Source organism: Chaetura pelagica, unplaced genomic scaffold (assembly GCF_000747805.2).
Source record: "Chaetura pelagica isolate M959 unplaced genomic scaffold, ChaPel_1.0 scaffold109, whole genome shotgun sequence".
NCBI lineage: Eukaryota > Metazoa > Chordata > Aves > Apodiformes > Apodidae > Chaetura > Chaetura pelagica.
In genome coordinates this window covers 13,755,986-13,772,958 of record NW_009970725.1, presented here as the reverse complement: position 1 = coordinate 13,772,958, position 16,973 = coordinate 13,755,986, and positions in this window count along the sequence as shown.

Below are 16,973 nucleotides of genomic sequence, written 5' to 3'. Positions count from 1 at the left end.
AAGGCTGCATTCAGCACACAATAGCTCACACTTAGAAGAAAATTGGTGCAAATAGAAGTGAATTGGAAGATCAGTATAGCAGCCCAAAAAAGACCCACCAGAGCCCTCACTGAATGAGGGATCTGCTAATGAGTCAGGGAGTAATATTGAGAGTAATTATTTATTTATTTATTTATTTATTTACTTATTTATTGCAAGATTTCCAAAGCATAGAAAAGATGTCTGGAGCAATAGGCTGTGATGGAATGGAAGAGAAATAATTATAGGGCAAGGTCAATGTAAGGAAGAATGAACTTCTTTGTTAAATGGCACCTTAGCCCAGATAAACTGATTTTTTTTTTGTGTACATATAAAATATACCGAAGAGCCATCCCAATACCTTACTGGAGAAAGTAATGTCCTCATTTACTGAATCACTAAAGAAATTTAAGCATCCTGACATTTTGCAATTAAAATATAATAATAATTTTGGGAGGAAAATTAACCCAGCTGAAGGCATCTTTTAATTTGTCAGCAACTTTAGCCCAGGAGAAGAAAACAAAATTCATTCTGACAAGTGGCAAAAAAGCAAACCTCTTAAAGGACTTTGTTTCTCAAGTTGTATATTCATGTGTTAAGGATACAGTATCATTACAGCAGGGAGCCAAAAGCAGAATTTCATTAATTTCATGAGTTGATGAAGCAGCTGTTGTATCGAGAACCATTCATTTCTCTTTGTGCCATTTTCCTTTGTTGCTCAATTACTACTCTTTTTAGTTACCTGGTAACTGACTGCTTAAAAAAACAAAACGGAAAACAAACAAACCTCCTAGTGTATGGATAAAGGGAAGAATTTTCAGATGTTCCCCCTCTGCCGCCTCCTGCAGAAATATTGTGTTAAAGAAACCCAGAGCTGAGACTGGTGGGAAGCCTCCAGCACTGAGTAGCTTTGTGGTGGCCCCCCACTGAAGACATCAGTCTTACATCTCAGGTCAGAGGAGGGTGACATCCCCCGTCTCATCCCAGCATTACCTCTCCAACCCATGGCCACATCAGACAGGATCACCCGTCCACACAGCAGGCTGGCTTCTCAAAACACCCAACAGCCACAAAAGTCCCCTCTGGTAGAGGCCTTTCCCAGAGCCGAAGTGTTTTACCACCACACAGGAGCCCACCAGCCACCTCTGCCCTGTCCTACCTCTGCCCCAACATGAGTCCCATTGCAGACCCCCCCACTGCCGCCTCCTCTCCTGCTCTCCTCATGCAGGGAGGCAGCAAAACAGGGAGAGGCTTGAGCGTGGAACAATTGTTTATATCTTTGTGCAGGGGAAATCTGGGATTATTTAAGGAAATTCAGATGTTGCTAAATAACAGATGCTCTTCTGAGAAGGGAAACTTCTTTTGTTTTGGGGAGGGTTGAAGGGATTTTTATTATTTTTTTTGTAATGCGGTTTAGAAAAGAGAGCAGAATATTTGCTCCAGAATATAGAGGAACTACTTTGAAATACAACAAATGTTTTTTTGGTGCTTGCATTTCATTCAGTACCTACCGTGGCTGGACTTTGTGGACACCCCAGCAAAACATGAGTAAAACAAGATTTCCCTCTTAATTGCCAAAAAATAAACAAAAATTAACTAGGACTTTATTACCAGTTTGGTCTTGTGCCCTGCAGAGAAAACTTGCTCCCTTTCAGGCTATTGCTCTGCTAAGCGTGGCAGAGGAAAGAGGCAAACACATAATAAGCAAAGAATTATGATTACACTGAAATAAAAAACTTCACATGTAAAACTTAAACAATGAAAATGCAGACTTCAGCAGAAGATGGAAACTCCAGCTAATTCCTCCAGCTCAGCCATACCAGCTTGTCTTCTGCAGGATCAGCAGAGCCCTTCTCCAAGCTGGCTGTGTAAACACATACACCACAACTCTTACTTTGTCTTCTTGTTCATGGTGGTGGTTTCAGACAAATGCCTTCCTGTTGGATACTGTATTCCACCCTGATGCAGTCAAAAAGTCTTCATACTTTACTGGTTTTCCTCTAAGCGTCCTTCTAGTTATTATATTACTAAAATCTGGCCCAGAAAAAAATTAAAAATCCTTGAATCATATGCTATTTTCTCATTTTAACTTCAACTTTTAACTTCAAATGTTGCTTTTTCTTATCAATACAGTATATTTGACCAAGTCATCTCCTTCTTGAAAGGGTTCACTCATGTTTTTTTTCCCAGGTTTAACAGTGCAGCAGCATGAGTTAGCACTGCAACAAAGTCACCAGGACTAACTTTTATCAAAAAGGATTTATTTTCTGTATTATTTTAAAAATAAATTCCATAACATGGCCACAAGAACACACTGGAAATAAATAATGAAGAATAAAGAAATGCCTTCATTGTTGTAGAAAATGTGTCTACTCATAGCAAAGTGAAAAGATGTGCCCCTCTTTTTGGATGTAACATGTTTACCAGAGATGATGACACATCACAAACCAGTGATGGAAAAAGGAACAGAGAGCACATAGCCAGGGCTTATGTACTGAGCATTGCAGTAAATATTTAATTCTGTGCCTTTAGAAAACGAACAGAGCACACGCAATGCAGCGCACAGACCACCATGAGCACTTTTGGCTCAGCAGCCCAACAACACGAGGCTGGATGGGGAGGCTGAGGTGGAGGCCTTCTCCCCATCTCCTTCCTACCATCGCCTCCCAGCCATTGAGAAACTGCTCATGGTAACACTGGCAGATCCACTGGCAGAGGATGCAGATAGCAGCACTGGTTTAAGGAACTAGGATAAGTCCAGATAGTGTGTGTAAAGTGCCCAGTGGTCCTTGGAAAATTTGGTGGCCACACAGGTTTTTATTGTGAAAGATGAAGTTTCAGTGTGGAAAAACTAGATCACAGCTCATTCTAGAGCAATTATTTCAGGGTCATCTCTATCCTTTTGAAAACGAAGGGTAGAGTTTTCACTACATAGTAGAGATATTACTAAGTCATATATGTAAGACTTGTCCATGGTAGGGGGTTGCAACTAGATGATCTGTAAGATCCCTTCCAGCAAAAACCATTCCATAATCCTACGATAACTTTTAAGACCTTTAATACACAGGCAAGCAATTAAAAAGGCATTCTTGCAGCTGGACATACTCTTCACCAACATCTGCCTTGAAGTATCCAGAAAGAAATAATCAAATAATTCTTTTTGCATGTGTTTTTTCAATCTCTCCTTTCACTGAAGTTTACCTTGGTTTATTTATTCTATGATTATAAATTCTACCCATTGCATCACCTGTAAACAAATACAAAAGCACACTGAAAAGCAAGAAATAGGTTGCCTCTAGCTCTTCCAGAAGGAGTAGGACAAGCATACACCAAACCCAAAGGCCAGAAGCCACAATGAAACATCTCTTGATCATATTTATAAGGTAGCAATGCCTAGATCGGATCAGCCTGAAGCAAACAACCAATTGCAGTGATTCAGTAGGTAGATTTTATAAACAGAAATATCAGATGACCTTTGAAATAACCAAAAGATTCTCCATCCACAATGCAAACTTTTGAGCAAAACTAAGGATGCATGAAAGAATGATGCAGCGTGGATGAACACGTGGATCTGCTTTGAAGAAACTATAGCTAATTCCCTCCAACACTTTCAAGTCATTTGTGAGGAGACATGCAGTGGTATCTTTTCTAAACACCCCTAAGGAGCTGTGTAAGGAATGAAGGGGGTTTGGAACCTCAGGGCAGTGTCAAAGCAAACTATATGGAGATTACAGCTTTTTTCCTGACATTTTTTTTTCCTTTGAACTTTTTTCTCCAGCTAGACAATCCAGCATTTTTCATTAGGTCCATTTGAGGGGGTGGAAAAAAGGCAGTGAAGTAAAAACAAGTTCTCACTGAGATGGTTGAACATATTAAAAAAAACAACTTTGTAACTGAAATGTTTGTAGATTAAAAAAGGAATTATTTTATTGAAAACTGTGGGGGCATGAAGTACAGGAAAGACTTTTACTAAGACACACAAGGCTCTCTGTAGCTCCAGCTTATAAAAACACCTTGGTCTCTATTAGCTCAGTACAATCATCTCCCTGGCAGGTGGAACCTACAGCCCTCAGCAGAGCACCAGTGAGCTGGCCTGGCAGGGCTACAGGAGAGGGGCCATAGACACAAGCACCTCAGTGCTCCCATCCCTCCTACCCCTCCAAGGGTACAGAGCAGATGGCAGTAAGAGCCAAACTGTCAGACACCAGCTCCCCTGTGAAGCTGATCCACCAGGGAAGGAACTGCAGGACTTGATGGTGGGATGTGCACGGGACCACATAGCAAAAGCAAAACTTAAAAGGAATGAAAAAAAAGAAGAAAAGCCCACAAAATCTATGCCTTTTTCAGAAATTAAAGCCCCCAACCAAGAGGGCTCAGATCTCCCAACATGACACATTAGCATCCTCCATCTAAGCCAGTCATGCTTTTTGTCCCTCTTCTGTTTTATTATTTTTTATAAATCATGATGATCACCACACACTCCATTTAGCCATGTACCACAATCATCGTGTCATCACCATTCATTCTGGCAGTGCAGGACACAACACATGACAAGAGGTTGAATTACTCAGAACTCATGGCAGCAACTACAGAAGAAACACAATAAGGGAGAATTCTGCCCAACATCACCATCTGTAAAAGTTAAGGGGCTGTTTTTAAACAAAATGTGAATTTAAGAGACTTTGCAGCTATGTGTTTCTCATTGTTCTGCAGAGTGGGTACCATGTAAAGGTACAGGCCTTTACTGGTAAAGGCAACAGCTTCGCAAAGTAGACAGTTGGGGAAAAAGTATGAGGCTACTTTTGTCAAAATTTAAACTTCATCAGAAACGAAAATACACCAGGTTGTTTCTCTGTTTCAGTCAGCAGTTAGGAATTGCTGGACTTGGCAGCTTCCTGAGTTAGTAATTGGGCTGTATCATTTTAAAGTTCTTTTCCCACCAAATCAATTCTATGGTTCTAAGTATTAGGTAAATAACAACAGACACCACACTAATCAAACTGCACGGTCAAAGAGCTGTTTTCAGGAATGATTCACATTAAAGTGGGATAATAGAGTAAAGCTGATGGGATATACACTTGCTTTGCCTCTTAAATTATGCATCTGAGGTTCATTCTGGTGAGAATCATACAGAATCATACAGAATCATAGAATGGATAGAGTTGGAAGGGACCTTAAAGATCATTGAGTTCCAACTCCCCTGCACGGGCAGGGACACCCCCCAGTAGATCAGGCTGCTGGTGCACTAGCTTGAGTTGAAACCTTCAGGATGGTGGGGATTCTTGAAACTTACATCAGTTGTAAGAAAATAAATAGTATCGGCTCTTGTGGGCATATTGGTTTCTGCTAATGTGGAGTGCTCTGGTCCAAGCAAATATTTGCTGATTGTAGTAAATATCTCTTGATCACTGGAAAAAAAATAATAAATCTTAAATTAAAATACAATAGGTATATTAAGTAATCTCTCTTTGCAACAAATTAGGAACATCAAATCCTGCCAGCTCTTACATATGCACTTGATTGTAAACTCATCAGTAATCCCAAATTAAGCACATGCTGAAGTGTTGAAAGGATTGGGGCCATCAGAAAGTCATCCTCCAAGTACTGACAACCTAAGTAATTCTCTAGCTTCAGCTAGACTACTCAGAGTTGTAGGACGGACCGCAGGCACAAGGCAACTGCAGTATGAGACCTGAGTTTAGGACTGGGTACCCTTAGAGCTAAGATGCAAGATTACCAAGTAGTGTCTTTGACACTCACTCAGCAGGCATGTAAGTGCATGCATAACTTCCAGACTTCAGATGGTCTTGATTTCACTAAAGCAATCGACAGGCTTAATTTTTCACACCAGACAAGGTTTTTAGTGAACAAGTATTGCACGGAGACTATATAAAGTACTTCTCAATTTGTGAATGGTAGGACCTAGCAAGTATTTGACATGTAAACACAAGGCATTATTACAAATCAACATTTTTAATACAGATCATTTTGTCTCAGTATTGGAGCCAGTTCTGTTTAGTATCTTTATCAATGATCTCCTTGAGGGGATTGAGTGCAGCCTCAGTACATTTGTAGGTGACACCAAGCTGGATGGGAGTGTTGATCTCCCTGTGTGTAGGAAGGCTCTGCAGTGGCATCGAGATAGGCTAGATTGATGGGCCAAGGACAGCTGCACGAAGTTCAACAAGGACAAGTGCCAGGTCCTGCCTTTCGGCCATAACAACCCCAGGCAATGCTACAGGCTTGAAGAAGATTGGCTGGAAAGCTGCCCAGAGTTAAGTGACCTGGGGGTGTTGATTGACAGCCAGATGAATATGAGCCAGCAGTGTGCCCAGGTGATTGAGAGGCCAAATGGCATCCTGGTTTGTGTCAAGAATAGTGTGGTCAGCAAGACTAGGGAAGTAATTGTCCCCCTGTACTTGGCACGGGTGAGGCCACACCTCAAATACTGTGTTCAGCTCTGCACCCCTCACTACAAGAAAGACATTGAGGTGCTGGAGTGAGTCCAAAGAAGGCCAACCAAGGTGTGGAAGGGTCTGGAGCACGAGCCTTGTGAGGAGCATCTGAGGGAACTGAAGTTGTTTATTGCGGAGAAAAGGAGGCTGAGGGGAGACCTTCTCAGTCTCTACAACTACCGGAAAGAAGGTTGTAGGGAGGTGGGAGTTGATCTCTTCTCCCATTTAATAAGAAAAAGAACAAGAGGAAATGGCCCCAAGTTGTGCCAGGGGAGATTTAGATTAGATATTAGGAAAAATGTATTTACTGAAAGGGTTGTCAAGCACCAGAACAGGCTGCACAGGGAAGTGGTAGAGTCACCATCCCTGGAGGTATTTAAAAGATGTGTAGATGTGGTGCTTTGGGACAGGGTTTAGTGCTGGACTTGGCAGCTAACAGTTGGATTTGATAATCTCAAGTGTCTTTTCTAACCAAAATGATTATATGATTCAATTTTAATAAGAAAGAAGCAAAAGGGTATTATGTTTAATAGCATGGTAATACCTTAAATACAGAACAATTAATAGTTCCCATGTCTACAAGCCTATGGTCTAGACAAGAGCAGACAGAAGTAATAAACCAAGAATACCTTACAGAGGGAGGAGGAGATAGTTAAAATAAGTGAATTCAGAAGTAGATATTATATTTAGATTAAGACATCTAATGAAAAACTAAAGAAATTAGTGGGAAAAATACTTTGATTTAAGATGACATATAATTGGTCTTTTGTTATAAACCTGTCAGATATACCCATCTAGAAATGGGAATCTCTTAATTGTTCTGAGCTTAAAAATAAGCATTAAAAAATTGAAAGGAGACATTTTAAGAGGATTTTACTTTTAAACTGAGCATGAGTCTGCATGAGTAGACCACTTCCATATTCTAGAAGGATTTCATTTATTGCTTCTCCTCCCTTAATTCCAGTTAAATATATAAGTATTTTGCATAAAGGGTAATGTTTTTGTTCAATACACTGCTGCAGGGGGGTAGGGGGTGGGGGTGTGACATATGTATCTACTTAGGCCAAGATGACATTTTGCATTGTTACAGGATGAGGAAAAACTAAACAGGCACCCCTTAGATCTTTGTCCTTTACTGTGAGAGAAAACTCCCATAAGAACCATCAAAGCACAATGCAGACTTAAAATAGCAAATTAGTAACCAAAACTGTCCCACACATTCATCTTCAGAATGATCACTGAATGCATGCCCTGTCTCTTCCTGCAGAGGCAGAGGATCTGGGAGCTGATGATGATGAAGGGCTTAAGAACCTGAACTGGGTGCAAATTTGTCAAGGAAGCCAGCAAAGGGAGGTTACTCACTCACAGAGACAAGCTCTTCTTCCTCTGCATAAGTGTATGAGACCATTTCTGAGGAAACCCTACGTATAGAATTAGGATCATGGAAATAAATGTTTTTATGGCATTGCATAGCAAAAGGCAGGTTTGCCAGTTGATGGGAACATGCCCATTGCTTAAAAGTGTCCTTGTCCACAAAAGGTCAATCACATGAGAAATGCCATTTAACTTGTCTTGCAATGCAGTCTTTGAACAGGATGAGATTTTCAAGGACATTTATGATGCAGTTTCTCCCACTGTGACACTGGAAAATATATAGAAGTCTTGATTTCTTACATATTGACAGTCTAGTTCCTATCAGGGAGAGGGGAATCACAAATATCTCCACAGTTGTGTCAGGACATGAGAACAGACTGATATCCAAGGATCACAACAGCAAGCTGTAAATAAATTAACCTGGCTCATCTTTTACTTTCTTGAGAGCAAATTCTCCTCTCTTTAACCAGTGCTGCTTCAGTATCACCTTTGTACAAAAATGACAATCCCACGGAAGTATAAAATGAGCAGGGAAATGCACTTCCAACCACCAGATAAGAAAACTCATGTTCCAAGTATAAAAAGAGAATATAAACACAGAAGAAGTGGAGTTTAAGGGCAGAAACATTTTTAAAGCACCATAAGACAGACAGATTTTCACTTTCCAATGACCTAGACCCTTCTAGATGATGTCACTCAGGATGCAACAGCTGGGCTTACCCTGTGAGTAGGTGTGCTCCCTGAATTCTGCTTCCTGACATATTTGACCCAAACAGGCTACAGGAAAACATTGCAGGTCCCACAGTGCCCTGCTGAGACCCAGCTGCTGGTGGAGAGCAGGACTCAAAGGGGAGAGTGGCAGCGTTCAAGTTAACAATGAAATTAACTCAAAGCTGATGAGCCTGTGACAGGGGTTTCCTTCAAGCACCATTCAGCCTTCCCCAGCACTACATATTCCAGGTTTATTCAAGGTAGTGGAAGAGCTGCAGATGACAGAACTGCATAATGGGCAAGGTACATTTGATGTGTAAGGAAGTACAGAAAATTGAGGCTGATCCTCTGGCAGAGCTAAGATGGGGTTTTAGTTCTTTCTTGGGAGTCTGAAGAGCTAAACACATGGCAGTGACAGGCAGAACACTGATAAGTCACAAGGGGCCCCGAGATAATGGCCATGAGCACGTGCTTACTGTGTGGAGAAGGTCATACAGTGATTCTCATGGGCAAGAAGGTCAGCATGAGGGGTGAGGGTGCAGCAGTAGATTTCAAAAGAATAATGGGAAAGCAACTTTTTTTTTTTTTTCTTAAAATCAGGCTGCAGTAACAAGCAACCTACCCATTTCACAGACAGATAAGCACCTTTCACACAGATTTGTCAGACTCTGCCTTCTTTGCATCTCCCAGACCATATTATATCTAAAGTCTAAGCCAGCTTTAGGCTTCTATTCACATCATAACTCAAAAATGAGATGTGCCTTCTTTGAGAAAATAATAAACCCCACAGCAGGGAGTCACCCACCCCATGACCCATCATGGTTTCCCTAAGGCTCCAAAGCTACTTTCCATCTTACTACAACCTAATGGTGTGCACAAGCTTACCCCACCCTTTAGCCCAATGACTCTCTATCTAATTGCAAACATCTGCTTACAAAGAATTTCAGCTGGTAGTTTGTACTGAAGTTAACAGGTTTGGTAAAGTATTATTAAAAACACCTGTACCAGTTTGCTCGCATTTCTCTCTGAAGACTTTAACAAAAAGGCTTCATTTTGCTCATAACTTTGCTGTTTCATCAAGAGCACACTTCCTGTTCTCCCCAAACCCTAAATCTCCATGCTGCTCCTACCTGCATCCCCAAACCCCAGCTCAGAACATCTCTAATCCTTTCCTTCTAGTACCCATTTTTTATCGGAAAATTTGGGAAAACTAGTAGGAAATTTCCACTTACAAGGAAATAAGTCCACCCCACAACCACTTCCATCCTGTATGTAACTCAGCTAATCAACAGTGAGTTTAAGACCTCTCTGGCCCATGAAGAAAGATAAGAGAGAACATCCCCACTCAAGCCCAACTAAGTCCTTGACAAACGTACCAGAAAGCAATGTACTGGGTAATGCAGACAATGAATCATAGAATGGTTTAGGTTGGAAGGGACCTTAAAGATCACCTAGTTCCAACACCCCTGCATGGGCAGGGACACCTCCCACTAATCCCAGTTGCTCAAAGCTCCATCCAACCTGTCCTTGAACACTTCCAGGGACAGGGCATCCACAGTTTCCCTGGGCAACTTCTCCAGTGTCTCACCACCCTCACAGTGAATGATTTCTTCCTAATGTCTAACCTAAATCTGCTCTTTGAGTCTGACACAACTACCCCTTTTCCTATCACTACAAGGGCTGGTAAAAAGTCCCTCCCCAGCTTTCCTGTAGGCCCCTTTCAAGTACTGGAAGGCCTCTATAAGGTCTCCCTGAAGCCTTCTCTTCTCCAGGCTGAACATCCCCAATTCTCTCAGCCTGTCTTCATGGGAGAGGTGCTTCAGCCCTCTGACCATCTTCATGGCCCTTCTCTCAACTTGCTCCAACAGCTCCATGTCCTTCTTATGTCACAATGTTCTTATAGTTTTTCCCTTTGTGTTGAAATATACAATAGGATATAATATCATGACAAGTAAACTCCCACTGGTACTTGTCTGCCCCTTGGCACATTTGTATCTCTGTCTATGTGTTAGGGTGTATGTGTATTGGACTTTTCTCCCATTGTGGACCCCACCAGCCCAAATCACCAGTGTTTCTCTGGAGTCTCACCTGATGGCTTTGAGCAGTTCACAATATGTTCCTCCACATGCGCCTGCACCGCATGCAAACTCTTTCAACCCTATGGAAATAAAGCTGCTGACTCCATTAGAAAAGGGGTTATGGTCCTTTTTCACAAGGGAAAAAAAAAACACCTTAGAAAGTCTTAATAGATACATCACTATAAAGGGAGAGTGAAAGGGTTTCAAGGGATTTACTGGATGAATGTGTCATGAGATGGTGACAACAGAGCACAGCAGAAGGCAAAAAACTCACAGAAGTGCTGGCAGTACCTGCGATGCCCCTTGGCACAGAAATAACCTAGACAATGTGAAACAAATATATACGAAGTTGTGATAAACACACACACACACATATATATATATTCTGTGCATAGGTGGGGAACGGAAGGATGGAAAGGGTCATTCTCCTACTAGCCAGCTTTGTGAAGTTGTTCTTTCTACCACAACCTGGCAACTCACTGTTGGGTTGCCAAAGTTCCTCCCAAGTTTATAGCGAGGCTGCCGTAAACAAATGCTTTTCCAACAAAACCCATCTAAATAACACACACTCTCACACTTCTCACACACTCTCCCTTCCAACAATTGTACGCTGTCAAATGACATGTAAGCTCCCAAAAGTTACTCAGATTCAGAAGCGAGCAGTGCTGCTTTGCCTATCCTCTTTCAACTTCATTTTGTGAACTATGTTTACCCTACCCCAGGGCAAGTCAGAGCAGACCCAAGCCCAGAGACTTTTGTTCACAAACAGGACAATACAAATCCTCACAATAGGGAGAAAATTTTACTGACACTGGAAATCTAACACAGCAAATGCAGGGCTTTCTAAGCTACTGAAGGCTGATCTTTCTGCCAGAGAGGAACAGTACTATGTTCGTGTAGCTGTTCTGCAGTATTTATGGATTCTGTTAATAAATGTAGATTTGGAGCCACGTACTCATCAGACAGAAGCAATATAAGCAATTATGCCTGATTACTCTTAAAATAAGGAAGACAAATATAGCAGTGTTTCTCTAAACACAAATCTATTTGGGACAGAACAAAAATATAACAGAGGGAAACTTTATTTGAATCTCAAGGTCTAAGCTAGAATCTGCTGGTTTTTTCTTCTGCAGTATCCCCCCTATCTGGAGAAGGAACAAAAATATTTTCTGGAGCGCCCCTGAATAAAAGGCAAATACTAGAGGATTCTTCTGAAAACTATTGTTTAACACATGGATCTGCAATCAAAGAACTGCTAGTCCCCAAACCCTGCTTGTGGTCTCAGGGGAACCAGCAGTGGTATTCACCAGGGCTCTCTTCTGCTGCTCAAAGGGGCAAAAAGTAATGCCTTCATCTGTACCCAAATCAAAAATACTGTATGTCATGTGCAGATCAGTCAGAAGGTGCCACAGAACTCTTATGTGTGCTTCAGCAGTAAAATGCATTTTGTACTCGGCTCATATCATGCTTTTCAAGATTATACTCTTTCTCTGAACTCCAACAACTTTTAAGCTGGAATTGATGCATATTTAACCAAACCAACAGCGTTTTTAAAACACTTACTTAACCCCAGCAGTAGGTATTTCAGTGCAGTAATAGAGGGCTATGTTAAAAGCTAGTAGTGATTTATAAAAGCACAGCTACAATGACTGAGAAAACAATCCCAAAAAAGATCACAGAAGATAACCAGGTTCACCTGCTGTCCCTGAGTTCCTTTCAGTGTCACTCCTGGCCGACATTTGTGAGGTAGTCTTGCTGCAGACTTTATTCAAGTGCTCCCCAGGCAATTAATTGTAGTACTTCACTGCCCTTTCTGTTAGAAAGTTTTTCTGATATCTAACCTGCACTTTTGTTGCTGCAGTTCACCCTTATTCAGCAGAGACTTGGAGAAAAAGTTTTTCCTTTCTCTTTTGTGCTAGTTGCTTCAAAACTGCAATACTATCTCCTCTCATTCTCCACTTCTTTAAGCTAAGTAACCTCAGCATTTGAACATTTTTTGTAGTTCCTACACGACTGTAATTTTTTTCAGCCAGCTGTATGGGGTTTTTTCCTCTATCTCTGAACCCCTGTCATTTTTGTTTAGGTGACATGCTCAAAACCAAACACAGTATTTCAGCTTGAATCTTAACCATTTGGAACAAAGCAGGAAGTTTCTTCACACACTCTTCCAGGCAAAAACTGGTTTACCAATCAAAGTACAAAGTCCATTAAAAAAAAAAATAAAAAATAAAAAAATAAAAAAAACAACAGCAACAAAAACCCCATGCCAATCATGAGTTTCTATTCCAAATGTGACACAAAACCATTCTTAGATACTTTTCTGCAAGAACTGGTATCTAACCAGTTGTTCTTATCTTGTTTGTGCAGCTCTTGCTCTACTAGACTACCTTGGATTTATAATAGCAACCACTACTATACTACTGAATTTAAAGTTAATTAATTCAACCCCATTCCCTCAGGCCATTTCTCTGCGCCCATTCTCCAAGCATCTCCTTGGTTAACCCAATCACTCCTTTATGCTCTTACCTTCAATCAGAAAAACAGCTCTACAGGATTACTTATTCAAAAGTAATGGCAGAGATCTCTGAGCCACAATTTATAGTATTTATGGAACTTTAGACTACAAAAAGGAAAAACATAATCCAGACACAAAGGAAGAAAAATTAATGAGAAGGAAGACAAGAAACTTACAGGTAGCTGCCATTTTTCACAGACCCTTACTTCTGCCAAATGTCTAATAACATGGAACATGGCGTGCTAAGGTAAGGAAACAAAGTATTAAATGCTTGAGAGTAAATGTAATAGGCAGAGACAATAGGGATGGAAAAACTATTCCTCTCCAGCAAGAATAAGAAGAGAAAAATCCCATCTCCAGATTACAATGAAGAAAAAGGGTTTTTTCTCTAAATGCCATGCATATTCTAAGCATGAGGCAATAAAAAACAGACAATTTAACCCCATAACCTGTTGTCGATATGACCATGCAAGCATGGAGGAATAACGTGGCAGCTGATATAGACAACTTCCTTTCTGAAGCAACTGCTCTATTGCATGGAGGAACAGCAGAATTAAATTATCCTGCTGAGTGTTCCGGATAATGTCAAAAAAAGACAGAGGAACTTAAGATTTGCAAGCTGTAAGAGGACCTCTTTTTTTTTTTTTTTTTAATAGCTCAGGTACCATCTGGAAAATTTTGTGGTACCATCAGCCATGTCAGAAAACCTTGAGACAGTTACTGAGCAAAAGCCTGCAATCCCATATCTCTGAGACTCTGAATAGGGCCTTTCTCAAACGTGGCCACTCGACAGGAGGTATCTGTGCAGTAGTGAAGTATAAGGAATGGCCAAAACTAAGAGCAAAGTCAGGCCCCATCAGCAGTTTTAAACTAGTTGCTTCACAGGTAGAAAGACTAGAGAGACATTAACTCATCTTTTGAGTCCTCATTATCTGATACAGACGCAAGGTCCATTTGACACTCTCCTCTTAATTGGGGATTTCAAGATATCTTTACTGACGATGCCAGTGCTTGTAGTCTTGCCTCTCCCTAAGTGTCAATGCCAACGTTTCCCTCCTCTCCATCTGTCCAAACATCCAGAGATGTAAAAGCTTTCTGATTATTACTGACTTTTCAAGTCTGGTTGAAACCATTTGACTGGCTCAAAAGAAGGTGGAACTATGCAGGTAACATACCAGAGGACATACAGATCTCCAGACTATGCAGCTAACAATTAGTTTGGTTTGATGGATATTTTCTGAGCTGTGGCAACCTCAACTGCATTGATATCAGCCAGAAACTTGCTGAAGGATGTCACCTCCTGGGAACCACAATCAATGCCTTCCTACTCAGTCTTTGCTTTCTTTATCATATGAGGTTTGCACAGATTTAGATAATTGTTGGGCCTCCATTTAATAAAGATATGTGTACATATTGGTAATAGGAGTTATTTATTATGTGAGCCTCTCTAAGTCCACTCTTCAGACCAGAAGTTGCTTGTCTATTCCTAGTTCATGGACTGGGACATTATACTGCTTTGTGATTCTGTGGTTATTTTGCTTTTTTATTCTATTGACATCTAATTCAAAATAAGACACTGAGTCTACTTTTTTTTTTTTTCTTCAAATACCAGACAGAAAATCTTGTTTGTAAGAAAAGAGAGGAAAATATTTGGACTTTGAACTGCAAAACTTCATATAGTTTTAGCACACACTTTGAAGAATTCAAAGCAATTAAAGACATGGAAGAAAGTGGAGAATTTGGGTTATAAAATAAAATGGGTTTACCAAAAGTTGAACTTTTCAGAATAGCAGACTTTCAAATGAGAGAAATTAACCAGTTTTCATATATCTGGACTTCATTAAAGTTCTTTCTGCAGTGTCATATGGGAAGCGACTATGCTGTAGAAAATGGGAATTGAATTCAACAACTGTAAGATGGTAAGAAACTAACTACAGGAAAGGATGTGCTGACAGCAAAACAATTGGGGGCAGGGAGGAGGTTGTCTTGGAGTTCTTAAAAAATATATATATATTTTCGTTCATGACTCCGGCTTTAAAAGCAATGTCAGAAGGGTGGACCTGTTAATCAAGAGGACAGCCAGGGTGTCAAAGTGGATGGTATCTAAAAAGTGTGTGTTCTGCACCACCTGTGATACACATATTTCAGTAGATAATGGGTAGCTGGGCTTGCCAGTAGAGGCTGCCAGTGGCTGTAATGATACGTCTGCTGGATACCCATGACTGCTGCTGAAGCTACTGGCACTTTTTGGTGGCAGGGGATAGGGAGAAGGCAATTCCTGTTTCCTTTATCTGGACATTGAGAAGAAACAGATTACTTTGAGGCATGGAGCTCTGGAAATTAGTTAGCATTCAGCAATGCCAACCCTAAGGCTTGGCATATGGGCAGTTAGAAGTCCCTAAAAGTTTTTGTCATAGACTGGAATTTCTTTAGTTTGATAAAGAGCAACAAAAAACGAATGAGTCAATCAGCAACAGGAGAAAGTACCACACCTGTGATGTGAATATGAAAGAAGTATGTGGTCCCGATATGTATGGCAGCAATTTTTTTCCCTATCCAGCAGAAATACAGATTTCATTATACAACACTTTTCTGAAACCACCTCAGTAATACACATTCCCAGTCGAGCATGGGAACACATACTGGAACAGGTGTGGATTGCTAGGCTGAGTGAAACTAATACAATTTGATTTACACACCCTATGATAAGGAGGCTGAATGCAGCTGTAAATGTCATCTGAAAAAAAACAAAAAAAAAAAGCAGGGAACATCAAATGCAGACAAAGGTAGACATTCCTTAAGCTGCAAGACAAGATTGGCATAAGAGCAAAGGTATAAAATAATCATGAATACATCTAAGCTGTAGATTAAAAGTACTTTTCAAAAAAAAGCAGAGAAACGGTAGTCTGGCCCTAACATCAAAACTATACTAATTGCTTGCAAGATCTACTCAGGAACTCAGGAAGTCGATTCTAGTCCAGCACTTTTGTATTCTTCTTAATAAATAGGCACCCTAGCCTTCTACATGCTGAGAAAAAGATAAGTAAACCCAGTATGTTATAAAGTTGGCAAATTAGATCTAGTAAGCTGCCAAAGTGAGGCCTACCTCAGGCAAAACTATTATGGACAGAATTGATTTTTTTCTTATGTGGTACAGTATGTGCAAGGAAGACACATAATCTATAAAGCCGGTTTTCTGTTTCTTGCCAAGAATTTTTCTTGACTTAAGACTTTCAGGCTCTACTATATGATCACTAATCTTTCAAAGTGACTAACTTCACTCAGAATTAGACAAGTACTAGGTCAGCCACCTGAATTAATTTTTTTTTAAATCCACAAGACATTGATTCAACATGATCAAGACTCTTTCTGTGAAGGCACAGTGCTAGGCTGTGCAAGGAGGAATTTTCCACTTTTTAATTTCAGTTTGAATAAATAAATTTAAAATGCATTTCTATAGTGTCCACATGGTAATAAATAACAATTTGCAAAAGAGAAAAATCATGGAGCAATTGAATTCCACAGCACTTTAGATGAAGCCACATGAGTTCATGCTGTATTCTGAACTAAAATTTGTGTTAAAAGACAATTGTATCCAGAAGTTAAAATGTGGAAAAAGTTAAGAGTTTTTAAGAGTTTTGTAATAGGGGATCATTCCCGGAAACAATTATCCTACTCTGGTGTTCTATTCATTTAAACTACTTCACTCCTCTTTCAGTGTTCTCTATTTGTTTATTTATAGATCATTCATTTATTAATATTCTTTTCGACCAACCCAAAAGGCATCTTTCCTGTAGAGTCAGAGGAGCATACAATGCAAGA